We start from the raw sequence: 17,510 nt of genomic DNA on the forward strand, positions 1-17,510 counted from the left end.
ATACATATAAATAAATAAATACATAAAATAAAAAAAGCTCATTACAGAAAGGATTTTGAATTTGCGAGCATGGTGATGACGTTATTTCCTCTCATCCAACGGCTGCTGCTGACAGCCACAATGATGCCGGGGAAGAAATGATCGGAAATAAAACATCCATTCGAGACGGTGTATTTAAAAATGGTAAATATTTGGTCGACATCATATTCATAATGCCAAATAGTCTTTAATAACGCTTATTCCATTTTGAAATTTTGACTGAAGAAGTGGGAGTTCTGCGCGTGCTCATCATTCGAACTATAACGGTCATCTACCACTGTATGCTGAGGAAAAGGTAAGCAAAAATGTCTTTAATTAGTAGTGTTTACACATTTAATGTTGAATTTCAGTTTTTATAGCTGAAATGGGTTATATTTTAAAACATTTCATAGTTTTCTGCATCAAACGTTTGAACTTAGCGTCCTGTTTGCCAATTGTATGTGCGGTCATTTCGACTGGAAATAAGCTGGTTAAGCGCGCGGTCACAGTCACCGTTGGTCGGCGACTTTTCACGCGAATGTCCCACTTTGACCCACTTTGACCGTGGGAGAAATCAGTTTGGGACAGAGAGTAAAACCTTTGCACTGCAAGAGGTAGCTGCCACTCCATCAGCCACCACTGTCCGTTACCGTTGAATGAATGAATGAATCAGCTGTTTGATTACTCGCTCGCCACATGCTGGCCGTTTTACACTATTTAATGTATAATTTCCTGTTTCAACGATTTGATGTAGCTGTTTTCAAAACGTTGTATTTAAGACAATGTTTAAGTATTATGCAATTATAACTATGTGAGTAAACTCAGCAAGTAGATCACCTGCATAAATTCATCAGGCCTCTGTAACTATTTTAACACTTTAAATGTCACATATATACATATTGTCAAATCTAGCCTAGTCAATGCAATAATGCTACATTAATTTACCAGGTTATTCATTCATTTAACTTACAGTTTTTCTTTTAGGCTCTTGCTCGCTCAAGTCGTAGAGACATGGCTACATAAATAATTAGCAACTAATTGTTTTGAAGCAATATTGACAAGATCGTTTAAAAGATGAAATGACCCACTGTGGAAATACAGTCAGTACTTTGTTCTTGATGTCTTTCTATTTACTTTTAGGGATAAGCATTTCAACACAGCCACATCACCAAATGGTAAAGACTTTTTCAAAATTACACATTCTGTCACTGAAAGTAGTACACTTGGTTTTTGCTATTTGATATTTTGTCTTTTGCTATTTTTCTATTCTGGTTGCATTAAAGATGTGAACACGTTATTTGTGATTGGAATATTTCTGATTGGAATATTTAAAATCATGTTTGTTGAGGTAACTTCACTGTCAACAGTATACTCTTCAGTTTTTTTTTTTGTTTTATAGGCATTACACACTAGGATGTGTCCTTCCTGTGTGTTTGGCTTTTTCAGAACCTGCACGGTGAGTCTCCTTGATTAACTGACAGGACAACTCTATGTATTTCATCAAAATACCAAAGTGTTTTTACTCATACTGCTGTTTAGTCAGTTCATCAACATTTGATTGGTTTTTCTACATCTGTGTTACTATATCTGTGTTGTTTTGTTCAAACTAATTTGCCATTTATTTGAAAGGGACAGCTCACCTAAAAACTTAAAATTCAGTCACATGCGACTCATGGCTCCTAGAAGATTTTGCACATACTTTATGTTCTGAGGTGAATATATCTGTTGTTTTCTGCCCATCAAAACAACAAATCAAGTTCTTGCATTATTTTGGTCTGGAGATCTTCACCTCATAAAAGACAATAGATGAGTAATACTTTTGAGTTTTCTGAGAGTCATGTTTTGCAGTGTTTTAAACCTTGAAATTTTTACAATGTTCATCTTTCCTTGGTGAGCTGAAGTGAAATGTTGAGCAAATATATTCTCACAAACGCAGTCCTCCACAACAGGCCAACAGAATTTTTCAAATAAAAATTTGTTTGATTTTTCACCATTTCTTAATTTCCCCTTTTGTGGTATCAAAAAGAAAGGCCATATGGCATAAGAGTAAATAATGACTGAATTTTCAATTTTGGGTGACCTTTAGCTTGGCATCAGTCTTTGTGAGATTATTTGTCAAAAACCTTTTTAAATTAAAAAAAAAAATAATAAAATAAATTATGGTTAAAAAAATAATTAAATTGAACACTACTATTTTTGGACACCATGGATTTGTATCTCTCTTTCATTCATTCATTTAGGACAAGTCTGATGAGTGGAGATGTTGCTGTGGCCCTCTTTACAGACGATACAAATTTCATTACCAACCTGTGAAAATCTCATGTCATTATGGAAATGTGACTCAAGTTGTTATAGCTCTAAATACAACACAGTTACAAAAGAGATGAATAAATATTGTGTTAATTGTACTTAATAGTGCCTCTCTGTGTACTTTCAGGTTCTATGAACTTCATGCCATGGGAACTGTGATTGAGTAACTTTTTATTTATTTATTTATGAACAAATCTGAAATGGCACATTCCCAGTTATTATAGAGATAGTTCACTCAAAATGAAAATTCTGTAATTAATTACTCACCCTCATGTCGTTCAAAACCCATAAGATCTTCATTCATCTTTGGAACACAAAATAAGATATTTTTGATGAAATCCGAGAGCTTTCTGACCCTGCATAGATAGCAATGCAACTGAAATGTTTAAAAATATCTCAATTTACTTCTTACTAAGATCTATTTGGAACAACATGAGGGTGAGTAATTAATGACAGAATTTTCATTTTTGGACAAACTATCCCTTTAAGATTTATATAAATGCTTTAGACTGTAGTTATTCTTTTTAAATTCTTCATAATATGAATAGTGTATAAGGATTGCTTAATAAAACGTAATGGAATTTTACTATACAATTGAGGTCTTAAACAGAATAAAATATTTTTTGAGTGTATATTGTGCATGAGTTAAATATTGATTAGAGTTTTTAAAGTCATTTCACAATGACATTGCAACACAAGCAGGTTTATAATATACGCTTCACATGGGATTCACAAGTTTCACATGGGAATTTACATGTATTTCACATGTTATCTCATGGGTTTCACATGGGAAAATATATGTGTTTCACATGTGATCACATGTGTTTCACATGGGAATTTACATGTATTTTACATGTGATCTCATGGGTTTCACATGGGATTACATGTGATCCCATGGGTTTCACATAAGTACCATGGGTTTCACATGGGAATATATGTGTGTTTCACATGGGAATATACCATGGGTTTCACATGGGAATTTACATGTATTTTACATGTGATCTCATGGGTTTCACATGGGATTCACATGTGATCCCATGGGTTTCACATAGGAAAGTACCATGGGTTTCACATGGCAATATGCGTGTGTTCCACATGGGAATACACATGTGTTTCACATGTGATCTCATGGGTTTCACATGGGATTCACATGGAAATTCACATGAAAGTGTTCCAAAAACACACATTTCCCATGTGCAAAGCACACACTTTACATGTGATTTTCACATGTTTTCACACGTGACATTTCACATGTGCAGAAAAACACACATTTCCCATGTACAAAGCACATGTTTTCCATGTGCAAAGCACATGCTTCACATGTGATTTTCACATGTTTTCACAAGTGAAATTTCACATGTGCAGAATCACATGTATATGTGGCCACATGTGCTTTTGCACATGTGAAATTCATGTGTTTTTTCTGTAAGGGTATATATACCCCGAGGAGTCAAAACAGTCATAGCTCAAGCGAATGTCATTGTTCATCTCCTAACAAGGCCACATATTAAGGTTTGGGTAGATTAGATGGTAAGCAAACAATCAGTTCTTGTAATCAGCATGTTTGATGCAGGAGAAATGGGCAGGAATAAAGATCTGAGTAGCTTTGAGAAGGGTCAAATTGTTATGGCAAGGTGACTGGGTCAGAGCATCTCTGAAATGGCAAGGTTTGTAGGTTACTTCTGGTGAGAGCAGTAGTGAGAATTTACCAGCAGTGGTACAAAAAGGGACAAACCTTACAACAGGGTGTTGGGCGCCCTTGGCTCATCACTGCATGAGGACAAAGAACACTATCCTGCCTGGTCCAACCCAACAGAAGGTCTACTGTGGCACAAGTCACACAAAATTGTAATGATAATTATATGAAAAATGTCACAACACACAGGGGCCTATAATGACCCCTGTCCACCGTCAATAAGGTCTACAGCTATGCAAGCCTTAAAACTAGACCTTGGAGCAGCTCCAAAAAGTCCCGTTTTCCATTACCTCAATTCAAATTTGATAAATAAAATAACATTAATTTGAAAGATAACATCAGAAGTACAATAACAAATGTAGATCCTACTGCGTCTAGTACTTCAGCTTCATTCATCGCGCCCAAAGAAAAACTGCAGTGCTTTACAACTAGGACAGGAAGAGCTAAATAAACTTATCAGTGAATCTAAACCAACAACATGTTTATTAGATCCTGTACCCACTAAACTACTGAAAGAGTCACGTCCCAAAACCATTCAAGCTGGTGGTTATTAAGCCTCTTATTAAGAAACCACAACTAGATCCCAGTGACCTGGCAAATTACAGACCCATTCCAAATCTTCCATTTATGTCGAAAATTTTAGAAAATTTGTGTCTGCTCAATTGTGCTCCTTCTTGCATCAGACCAAGGCTGCATCTCATTGCTAGTTTTACTTGATCTTAGGGCTACGTTTGACACTATAGATCATGGCATACTCATAGATCGTTTACAAAACTATATGGGTATTCAAGGGCAGACTTTAAGATGGTTTAGATCCTACCTGTCCGATCGCTACTACTTTATTTAAACGGGGAGTCATCTCAATTATCACCAGTAAAGTATGGAGTGCCACAAGGATCTGTCCTAGGTCCTCTGCTATTTTCAATATAAATGTTGCCCCTTGGTAATATTATTAGAAAATACAGGATTAGTTTTCATTGTTATGCTGATGATACTCAACTATATATCTCAACAAGACCAGATGAAACTTCTAAATTATCTAAGCTAACAGAGTGTGTTAAAAGTGTAAAAGATTGGATGACCAATAATTTTCTCCTATTAAATTCAGATAAGACAGAGATATTACTTATTGGACCAAAAAAACAGTACACAGAATCTCTTGGATCACAATTTGCAACTAGACAGATGTACTGTTACATTAGACAGCAACTTGTCCTTTGAAAATCATTTTCCATGTTACAAAAACGGCATTCATCCATCTTAGAAACATTGCCAAGCTTCGAAACGTTACGCGTTTCTGATGCAGAAAAGCTAGTTCATGCACTCATGACCTCTAGATTGGGCTATTGTAACGCACTGCTAGGTGATTGTCCTGCATCTTCAATAAACAAGTTACAGGTAGTCCAATACGCAGCGGCTAGAGTCCTTATAAGAAAATATGATCATATTACCCCAATTTTACAGACTCTGCACTGGCTACCTATTAAGTTCCGTATCAGTTACAAAATATTATTACTTACCTATAAGGCCCTTAATGGTTTAGCTCCTGCATACCTAACTAGTCTTCTATCTCGCTCTATCTCCCTAAGGTTGCAAAACTCTAGACTTTTCGTAGTATTATAATAATTAATATTATACCGTTACCTTAAAATTACACTTTATTACTTTGGCTTGAATGCACGTGCGGGCGTTGCATGTCCTGCGCGAGATGTGTCAGTAAAACGCTCCCAAATAAGAGTAAAGGGAAAAATTACCAAAAATAAAGTGAAAAGTCATGCAGTCAAATTTGTTGGAAAAAAAAATCCAAAGCTCACGGCATATTTTAATGCAAGGCTAAGAGAAGATGCAGATCATGGCAAAGGCAGGTCATTCTAGCAGTAGCTAGATACAGTAGGCTATAATTAGTCAAATAATAAACTCCTTTTTCATCTTAACATATTTGAGATCGCAGTATTAGCCACCACACACTAGAGCTGTGGAGTACGATCATTTTTATGATGCATCGCGATGCTGATGTGGACGAAATGTAGCCTAATTAAATAGGCCTATCATCATACATATTAATGCAGGCTATCACTGAAAAAAATTATTCACTGAATTCATTGATTTTTTTTTTTTTTTAAGGTAAGTGGTTGCAATCAATTTATTTTAGCTACATTTAAAATAAACAAATTAAATTTTTTTTTTAATTAAATGTAGCTAAAATAAATTGTTTGTGACCACTTACCTTAATTGTTTTTTCAGTGTACTGTTTTATCATAATAAATTACACTTGTTATAGGCTATTTTAATAAAGAAATGTATCTGAATATCTGTCTTGGTGAGTATTCGCGTAAAAAGACGGTTATGTCTTAAGTGAACGTAAACAGTTGTGGAAAAATCTAATAGGATTCGTGATTTAGATCTTTATATAATAGCTACACCTCAAACAGCAAAATAAAACGTGGAAGTCGTGGCCTACTGGTTTGAGAGTCGGACTCGTAATCCTAAGGTTGCGAGTTCGAGTCTCGGGCCGACAGAGATTTTAGGTGGGTGGGAGTGAATGTACAGCACCGCAAGGAACTGAACCCCCCAACTGCTCCGAAACATAAATGGCTGCCCACTGCTCCGTGTGTGTTCACTTTGGATGGGTTAATTGCATAGCACAAATTCCGAATATGGGTCACCATACTCAGCCGTATGTCACGTCACTTTCATTTTCATAAAAGAGGGAATTACTCCTCTTGACTGAATAACTTTTGTAGCTTTATTTTTTGTAATTAATACACTAAAGACTATGCAATGATTATACTTACATTTGATTATTCAATTTCTGTATGTAACACCCCCTTCCGGTCACTGGGAATTTTTTGGGGGACGCCCCGGTTCTTCTACATCAGTGGTTCTCAACCTTTTTTTTTCAGTGGGCCGCACTATGTCCAAGTTCAAGTCTCATGGGCCGCATATCATTTACATATGACGTCACCAATGCAAACTAACCAGATCTCAAGGTATCTAAATGATTACAATTAGATTTATTATTATTATTAGAGTATAATTCTACTTACCATTAATGGGACACCTGATGTTGTCAGGAGCAGACCAATTTGGTGAAATTCAATGAAATTGTGACTGTAAGTTGGAGTCTGTAAGACGCACAGGGAAACGTGACTTGATGCACGTCATTGCAGAAAATGTGCGTTCGCAAATGTATGTAGATCCAAAGATGGAAAGAACTTTTGAACTTGATAATCTGAGGTTTTGTCCAGAGATGTTTCGCTACATTTCTGAAATTGAGGGTGACTGCTGCGCGGTATGGCTGTGTCCTCTTGCCTGAACATCCATCAGTTCATCTTCAAGTGCGCAGAGGGGCAAACCGAAAGTTGCAGCCAAGTCCTTGATTTTTTCCACAGGGAAAGTGAATAGCTCTCTGATGAAATGCCCTGCAGATTTTATTTTCTCAAAATCCGAAAAACGAGAGATGAATTTTTCCTGCATTTGATTGACAGTTTTAACAAATCGTTCTCTCTGTTGTATGTCCAGTACATCATCACACGCGTCTTTCAGAAGTGGAAAGTGAGTTAAATCACCATCTTTCAGTTGTGCAGTGTACAGTCCTAGCTTCATTTTGAAACTCTCAACACAGCCCAACAGGTCATCAACATGTTTTCCGTCACCTTGAAGTTGCAGGTTCAGCTTGTTTAGGTGAGCTGTGACGTCTGCAAGAAAAGCAACGTTTGTTTTCCACGCATTGTCTCTCAAGACTGGAAATTCTCCCTCACCGATGTCATTAAGAAAGTGAATTATCTCGGGAAGTACAGCCAGAAAGCGATGCAAGACTTTTCCCTGACTTAGCCATCTCACTTCACTGTGAAGAATGAGGTCTCCGTAGGCACTGTCCAGTTCATCCAACAACACAATAAAACGGCGGTGCATTAGAGGCCGCGCTCGAATGAAGTTGACCACCTTGACCACGGTGCCCATAACCTCCACGAAGTATCCATCAACTAACTTGCTGCATAGTGCTTGCTGGTGCACAATACAGTGAAATGCCAACAAGTCAGGGGAGATTTTTCACATTTCAGCAACGAGACCCTTGTGTTTTCCCGTCATTGAGGGCGCACCGTCAGTAGTGATGGAGAACTGAGGATGCCGGTATATTCATGTTTTTGCATGCTTCACCAAGTGCTCTATGAATGTCCTCGCCCCTTGTTCGTTCATGAAGCGATTTCAATGCCAACAAATCTTCTGTAACCTCAAAAGTCTCTGAATTCACACATCTCACCCAAATGCAAAGCTAAGCAACGTCTCCGATGTCGATTCATCCGCTGCCAAACTGAGTGCTGAAGCAGTGGCTAGCTTAGTTTTTAGTTGTTCTGTCAAATTCTCAGACATTTCAGAAATTCGACGAGTAACTGTGTCATTGCTGAGCTGTCAACTTTTTATCCAGCGAATTATCTTGCTCTTGTTGCTCAGATCATCAAACAGACATTGTGATTGCAGAAAACAGTTCTTAACTAGCTCCCCATCACTGAATGGTTTGCCGTGTTTGGCAAGGAGCCAGGAAATTTTGAACGTTGCTAATGTCACGGCCTGAGACACTTTTAAGCAAGCTCGCATTGTATTCTGTTCAGCAATGGTATTTATTTCAAGACTAGCTATCTTGAGAGCTCTTTCCTGAGATCCAGGTGGATATTTCTGGTCAAAAGTTGCATGGGTGGTATCGAAATGTCTTTTGACATTGCAAGTTTTGCATACACCCAGTATTTTACTACAGAGCAAGCAGAAAGTTGACAGCAAACTGATTCTTCCATTCTTCAAGCACTCTCCTACCTTCACTGCTGACGCTGTGACTCTTCTTGTTTGCATGTGTTCCTTCATTAGTATTTTCCTCATCTTTTTTCTCCTCTAATAACAAATTTGTCCATTTTGATCATTAATTGATGACTGTTTTAAATCTGACAGAGCGCGCTTGTAATTGTGTGCGTTAACTGTGTAATTGCATGTTCATAGTTGCGTCAGTACTGCCCATATCTGAAAACAGTACATGATCAACAAAATTATTTTACATTACAAAAAAAATACAAATCTTGTTCTAACTTTTATTTGTTTAAAACACTTAAAAAATAAGATATGAATTGTAAAACTATACTTTAATTTTAATTTTTTTTTTAATGTCAGCATTTTGGGCTGCATTTGCATTTGTGGCGGGCCGCATGGCGGGTTGAGAACCACTGTTCTATATGATGGGTTCAATTTGTTTAAATTTGTGCTACTACCTCCTTCAGGCCTTTTATCTCAAAATACCACTAAATACGACTCACCACAAAGCCAAAAGTTAACTCAAATTTGAATTTACTTAATTGAAATGAATCAGTTACCAATAAGAAATGAAAAATTATTTTGTGTTACAGTCGTATCATTTCAATAAAGTCGTTATCAAACCACAACTGAGTACCGTAATTTCCGGACTATAAGCCGCAACTTTTTTCTCGCGCTTTGAACCTTGCGGCTTAAACAATGACGCGGCTAATATATGAATTTTTGCCGCATTCAAATTTCTTTTTTCAAAAAAATACATTCTGCGACGTGCTCAGTTTTTTGGCGGCATGAAGCTTTCATTAGACAAATGAAATTGCCGAACGGGTTAAGGTCAAACAACTTTTTTGTTTACTGTTTAGATTAAATCGAGCGCTCAAACTTCCCATCATTCTGATTACGGTAGTCATTTTGTCACCCTCTTCATGGCAAAGACACGGAGAAATGCATATGATGCAGCTTTCAAGTTGAAGGCGATTGATCTGGCTGTTGGAAAAGGAAATAGAGCTGCTGCACGGGAGCTTGGTCTTAATGAGTCGATGATAAGACGTTGGAAACAGCAGCGTGAGGAATTGACTCGGTGCAAAAAGACAACTAAAGCTTTCAGAGGGAAGAAAAGCAGATGGCCCGAACTAGAAAATGAGCTCGAAGACTGGGTCAACACACAGAGAGCAGACGGCCGAGGTGTTTCAACTGTGCAGATCCGACTGAAAGCCAAAACTATCGCCACTGCGATGAAGTTTGAGGATTTTAGAGGTGGACCATCGTGGTGTTTCAGATTTATGAGACGTAAAGGCCTGTCCATCAGGGTACGGACGAGTCTGTGTCAGCAGCTCCCTCCCGACTACGAGGAAAAAGTTTCAAACTTCCGCAGATTCACTGATGCAAAGATAGCGGAGCATTCCATTGGCCCGCACGACATCATAAATATGGATGAGGTTCCTCTGACTTTTGACCTGCCTCTCACTCGGACTGTCAACAGGAAAGGCGAATCATCCGTCACGCTGAAAACAACCGGGCATGAAAAAAAACGCACTTCACCTGTGTTCTGAGCTGCACGGCATCGGGAGAAAAGCTTCCACCGATGGTGATTTTTAAACGCACGACGATGCCAAAAGAAAAATTCCCGAGAGGAATTGTTGTGAAAGTCAACAAGAAAGGATGGATGGATGACGGAAGGCCTAATGCATGAATGGCATACGGAGTGTTACGGCAAGCGACCGGGAGGATTCTTTCACAGGAACAAGGCATTGCTCGTTTTGGACAGCATGAGGGCCCACATAACCGATTCGGTGAAAGAAGCCATCAAGAGGACAAACTCAATTCCAGCTGTAATTCCTGGAGGCACAACAAAGTATTTGCAGCCACTCGACATCAGTGTAAATCGTGCATTTAAGGTGGCGCTCCGTGTTCAGTGGGAGGCTTGGATGACAAGTGGGGAGAAATCCTTCACTAAAACGGGCCGCATGCGAAAAGCAACTTATGGTCAAGTCTGCCAGTGGGTCCTGACAGCGTGGAGCATTGTCCAAAAATCCACTATCATCAACGGGTTTCGAAAGGCTGGACTGCTGCGTGTTGAAGGGGGCTCAGCGGGGGATTTGCCTCCGGATGAAAGTGACGAGAGCGACAATGAAAACGATCCAATATCGGATGAAGCAATTCTGAGGCTATTCAACTCCGACACCGAAGGAGATGACTTCAGTGGTTTCAGTGCACAGGAGGAGGAAGATAGTGACCAGTGACTTTCTTGGTAGGCTACTGTTTACTGCTAATTTTTAATTTTTTGTTACAAGCCGTGTTTCGTTAAAGCCTATTTATTTTTGTTAGAAGCCGTGTTTTGTTAAAGCTTGTGTAAAGTTAATTTGTTTCAATGTACCTGTAGGCACCTGCGGCTTATAGACATGTGCAGCTTATTTATGTTCAAAATAATAATTTTTTTAAAATTCAGTGGGTGCGGCTTATATTCAGGTGCGCTCAATAGTCCGGAAATTACGGTAATCCCTTTGTGTCAAAATGAGCTTTACATGTAAAATCAAACAGTCAGCAATATCAAAGAAATAAAGAACTGTCACAGATTAATATAACAACACTTCAAGCCGGTAAATACTACAGAAAACACCCCTCAGTTCCGGTTGCAGGCCTGCGTCGCTGCTCGGGTTCGTAGAGGCCAAAAACAAATGGCCACTTCACTCTCTTGAGCCATAAACAAAATAAAATAAGATTGAAAACAGGTACCTGTGTTTAAATTATAATTGCTTCAATCAGGATCCTACGCAATCACAGTCAGTCGGTTTCCTAATCAGAATCCATCCCAGCGAAGCACGCTCGGCAGACGTCAGTGGTAATCGACTAGGTAGGCTACTCAAAGCCCACTTTAATGTCCTTGAAATGGACTATAATGCACTTATTTTTGCAAAATAATCCACACATACAGGAGGATATCTAGCTGACACCCCCTACTTTCAGTCTTTGTTCTTTCACATGCGTTCTCCCGTCTCGTCCTCATTGTTCGTCCCGCCCCCTTCCATATACTGATACCTGATTGTACCCAATTACATTACAAAGAACAATAAAATGACAGACCTAACAGTTTAGGTTATCTCTGAGCACATTTTTATACAGTACATTTTAACCTAACTTTGTACAATTTTAAAGGCAACTTTATTTAACTATGGAATATGAAACCCATAACAAATACTGTAGCACGGGCTGCACTCTCCCCGCCTTTAAATGGTCTTCATGTCCCATGAGACCTAGTGCACTTATTAGATAGGAATATAGATTTAACTTATTTTAATTACAATTCCTTTTTGATCTTTCGTAGGATATGCTTGCGCATATCTACTAAAGTGATCTGTGACAACAAGTATATTACTGAACCCTGCTGTGTCAGTCTCTAGTGACAGAAAATCAATACACACCAGTTCCATAGGACCCCCAGAAGTCATCTGGTGCAATGAAGCTGCACGTGTACGATTACTTTTCCATGAAACGCAGTAGCCACAATTTCTCACATAGTTTTCTACCATCTGTGCCATCCGTGGCCAGTAGAACCTGTCTCTGATTAGACTCACAATGCGTTCAGTTCCTAAATGGCCCATATCATCATGTAGGGCTTTAATCACTTGTATCCGGAACTTGTCAGGTAGCACCAACTGGAATGTCTCATTTCCTGCTACATCTTTTACAACTCTGTGCAATAATCCATCTTTGATTTTCAGCTTCTCACTCTCACGCTTCATTAACATTACCTCCTTGGGATATTTACTCAAATTAACTGGCCACTGATTTGCCCTCACAAAGTTCTTTACCACCCCTATGACATTGTCCGTGTCTTGGGCCCTCCTCAAATCATCTCTAGTGAATTGTTCCAGCTGCCCCATTCCAAGACTAGTTGCAAAAGCATACAGCTTTGGAATACCTTCCGCAGGAACCCCCAACTTGTCAACCAGTCGCTCTACCTTGATTGAGTCTCCTAAATGAATACAATTACATATCCCTTTCACTTCAACATCTGACAGGTGCTTCCATGTTTCAGTAGGTAAGTCATTCCCACACCTTGACAATAAATCCGCTTCAATGTTTGCATGACCAGGCCGATACTTTATTTAAAAATCATAAGTTGCCCATGCAGCGAGCCATCTATACCCAGTAGCATTGAGCTTCCCAGTGGTCAACACATATGTTAACGGATTATTATCAGTCACAACAGTAAATTTCACACCATACAAATAGTCGTGAAATTTCTCCACCACCGCCCACTTAAGGGAGAGAAATTCCAGCTGGTGGATGTGGTACTTCTGTTCAGCCGCACTGAGCCCTCGACTAGTGAATGCACCGGGACGTAGCCCCTCAGGATACACCTGGTTTAACACAGCCCCCAGTCCTTTCTGGCTAGCATCTACGTGTAACACGTAGGGCCTTGTGGGGTCAGCGAACGCTAATACTGGTGAATGAGTCAAACAGTCAATGATCTTACAGAAGGCTTCAGTGCAAGAATCAGTCCATCTAGAACCAAATAGTTCTGACTCATCATAGTACGTTCGATCAGAGACTGATACTTGTTTCTTCCCTTTTCTAACCGGAGGGTACCCCTTCGTAAACTCAGTCAATGGTTTAACTATGGTGGCGTACAGACCCGACGCCAGACACAAATACACGGACGGGCATTTCATTTTTTCAGGGGGGCACAAATGAGATCAACCTCATTGCAATGCATAATATCATTAATTATGAATTAAATGGACAAAAACGAGGAAGAATTGACGTACCACTCCACTGATGCAATACAACAGACAGAGGAGTCGTAAAGATTGGACCTAGCCTACTGAAGCAGTCTAAACACACATCGCAGGGCTCGACATCAACGCTTGTCCGCTTATCCGGGACAAGTGGATTTTTTAAAAGGCCAACTGAAAGAGAATTTTACGCTAACAAGGCTGCGCTGCCTCTCTCGAGGAGAAATGGAAACAAATGAGGTCATACCTGTAATGGTAAAGTGATTATATTTCGTTTCGTTTTTTATAAAGCTAATACAAAAACGTTTGGAGCACTTTTTGTTTGTTAAATGTAAGGTTTTTTTGTTTTTTAAGTAACGACCAAGCGGCCACCGGCAGACAGATCAAAGCCTATGTTTGATCAATTTAGCCTTCTCTAAGCACCACGACTTGCCTAAAATGAAATATATAGAAACAGTTCAAGCATCACAATGTTAGTTTAAATGTTTGAACTATATAAATGTGCGCTAGGTGCATATCTAATCGTTTGTATGAAGAGTAGAAGCTGAAGTGCACTTTGCAGGACATGGAGGCGCCAGAGCGGTCACTTGCATTTTTTCTTGATAGTGGAAACAACTTAAAATATGCCGTAATTTTTGCTTCTAAAAGGTAAGAGTAATACATCATTCGGAACTGTAAAGGGTCTACTTTTATTTGTGTGCATTCCCAATATCAGCAAAACGTTGTGCTTTTATTAAAATAAATAGGAAAACAGATGCGCTTGCCGTCTCATCTTGAATAGGAGCGCTTCACAATGATGAACCGAAACTGAACGAATTGAGTCACAAATATGATAAATATATCTATAGAAAGCTTTAAATTACTACTTTAAAACGAAATAATTCAAATCGAAAACAAAAACTCTTTCATTATGTAATCCGTAAAGATGCATTTCTCTCTAAAGGCACGTCCAATGAAGTCATTTTTCATCACCATCTAAAATATAAAAATAAGGAAAAGCCTAAAACATGCCCGATTATATTTATTTCTGATTTTTATGTTGCTCTGCTCTGAATCCTTAAGATTTAAAGGATTTTCTGGAACGCAATTTTGTCTGATGTGTGAATTATTTATTAGCCTATTTTTAATCCATGCAGCAAAACAGCTTTTAAAATTACTTTATTGCATTCCAGATGATTTTAAAGAACTTTTCACTATAAATTTTACAGGTAGCTTGAATGTAAAACATTGTCATGAATTCGTTGTATTCCCATTTGTAAAATAGGCTACAAATTAATTGTTGTAATCTAAACCGATCTCATGAAAGTGCGTGTAGCACGATTTTCTCTTTATATTTGACGCAATGTTTATAAGCAGAAATTGACTTTGGCATGCAAAAGACTGATACATTCATTATTAATGGTATGGCTGGTTCAGTCGACAGAAATACGGGACACGGGCCTATAATTTACTGCTGAAATGTTTGCGGGGCAAATCTCAGGACAGTCTGAGCGCAGGCGCCACTGCAGTTAAGCAACATCACACAACCAAGAGTGCTGAATACCATCACGATTGAAAATGTGATGCTAGCCTCTTGCCATACCCTAGCCCAGTCAGGTGTACCGTGAAAAATTATCCATACTTCATATCTCTATTATAATTCGTCATTATTATTTTAAATCAGAGGGTTTTAAAATGTTTAACCAATGCAGATCATTAAAAAGAGCTTGTCAGATCGGGATATTGACTGGGTATCGTCTTACTGTTGAGGGTTCTGTAATCTATACACACACGGATTTTGCCATTCTTCTTCCTAACAATAACGATGGGAGAAGCAAACGGGCTCCTTGACTCCTTGATTATTCCTGCTTCTAGCAAATTCTTCAGGTGTCTACACATGTCATCTATATCTGCAGGAGCTACCTCCTTGATCTTTCACGGAAAGGTTGAGTGTCCACCAGTCGGATACAATGTTCCACCCCCTTGGCCAATCCCACTTCCCACTCATGTAAGGAGAAAACATTGCATTTTTGCATCAATTTCTGTCTAAGCCTCTTTTTCCATTCCACAGGAACGGGAGAATCCCCAAAATCAATGAGGCTCGGATTGATTTCTTCAAGCATGCTCTCTTTCGCAGGTGGAACCGCCATGTCTGCGACCTGCATGTTCCCTAGCAATGTACCCTCAGGTAAGCTAACTTCTCGCTTGGTCTCGTTTTGTAGAAGCACTGAGAAATTCTCTCCATTTACAGCAGAAGCTAAAGCTACCATAGGTTGAACCATCAATCCTTGAGGTAATGGCGTTTCATCCTCACCCTCTACCAGAACTATACCTTTAGACACTGGTTGAGAAAACTCTGCTTGACAGCTGACACGGCAAATGTTTTCTAGTGGGATGGTTACAGAGCCAGGTCCTTTCCATTTCAGTCGACCCACAATGTCATCCTCATTCACCTGATTCAGCTTAACGGCCGTAGACATAGGCAGGCTATCTGGCAGAAAGCTCTTGATATTGAAAACAGGAGCCAGATTGCTTCCCTTCTCTCCATCACAAAGAGCAAACAGTCTTTGGAACCCAGTATTACTGGAGTCTGATCAGGAGTATTTGGTCGTGTTGTGGACCATCTGGGTTCTAGCAAAACAGTGTGTTGTTTTCTCGTCAGAACCAGCATCAGAAGTATTTTGTTTCTCTTTGGATTTCCGGAGAGAAGCAATCAGTTTCCTGATTACTTTCTTCTCATTCGTCATAGCAGTGCATTTCGTAGAGATGTGACCATCCTCCCCACACCTATAACAAAAGAAATTAAAAAGAAAGAAATTCCCTGTTGGGAAGGAGGATTCTTACTACCACCGTCACTCATTTTCACCTTCACAGCAGTGGCAGTAGCAGGTTGAGGTGGCTCTCTACTCTCCAATGTTTTCACTTTCTGACTCAGTCTATCAACTTTTTTCTGTAATGCAGAGGCTTCACCTGCTTTATCATCTGTTGTACACAGTCTAACCTCTGTTTTTGTGCTAGCACCTTTGTTGACCGGGCTAAACTTCATTTTCAGTTCAGACATTTTGGTTTGCAGAACCTTAACATCAGCTTTAAGCTCTTGCAAATTTACACCAGCTGCAGACACACAATCCTGGGCTCCAACGCTCCAAACTCTCGCATGAACTTTACGCTGTGATCGTTCATGTTCTTCCTCAGCCCTAATCTGACTAAGCAGCTCAAGAAAAGAAAGTGGGTCAGTTTTCTTCTCTTTCAGACGTAACTGCAAGAGCATAAGGTCAGCCCCTACTGCTCCTCGCAACAATTGTTCAATTCTCACCCTGTTCATATCATGAGCACTAACACCCTTTTTGACTACTTTTGGCAAAAAAGGTTCAAGTCTCTGCATATAGTCAGATAACATTTCTCCAGATTTCTGCTGAATAAGATGATATGCAAAGTACAAATCTTCTCCGGTCTCCGGAGATTCAAAAGCCCTATCAATGGCAGAAATATACTCATCTGAGCTAGCTTCAGGGTTGCTGAAACGTAAGGACCTAATGATTTCTAGTGCAGGACCCCTCAGACTTTCTATTATTCTACGTCTCTTCTCTCTTTCAGGACAGTCACTGCCTTCTACCATCACTCTTGCCTGTTCAAGCCAATACTCAACTTGTTCTTCTCCCACTGGAGTGGGAGTAATACCAGAAAACACTCGAAGTCGACGATAACTGTGACTCTCTGCCATACTTCTGTTAGACTGCTTCATCACTTCAGCCATAGCATGAATAAGGGAGTCTTTGGTACCTTAATCAGGTGCTGAGGTAGCTACATAATCTTGAAGGTCAGCAACTGTTTTACCCTCAGCTTGCAGGAAATCCTGTAGCTTGCCAACAAAGTCACCTGACAAATCAAGGTTTGTATCAACCACCACTATGTACCACACAATAGTGCCATCATTACTTCTTACTTCAGGTGGAATGATCTGTGGTTTT

At 39.3% G+C, this 17,510-nt stretch overlaps 1 long non-coding RNA gene across 2 annotated transcripts; it reads left to right on the top strand.

The window, feature by feature from the left end:
* Positions 1–25: 25 nt before the first annotated feature.
* LOC131529191 (uncharacterized) lies at positions 26–15,717 on the top strand. Of its 2 annotated transcripts, none has more exons than XR_009268022.1 (5): positions 26–183; positions 265–334; positions 1,159–1,193; positions 1,418–1,474; positions 15,611–15,717. It is a non-coding gene; the product is annotated as an uncharacterized LOC131529191 (long non-coding RNA). The 2 variants fall into 2 exon arrangements; XR_009268021.1 differs by lacking the exon at positions 15,611–15,717 and adding an exon at positions 2,259–3,503.
* The last annotated feature ends 1,793 nt before the right edge of the window (positions 15,718–17,510 follow it).

Source organism: Onychostoma macrolepis, chromosome 21 (assembly GCF_012432095.1).
Source record: "Onychostoma macrolepis isolate SWU-2019 chromosome 21, ASM1243209v1, whole genome shotgun sequence".
Classification (NCBI taxonomy): Eukaryota; Metazoa; Chordata; class Actinopteri; order Cypriniformes; family Cyprinidae; genus Onychostoma; species Onychostoma macrolepis.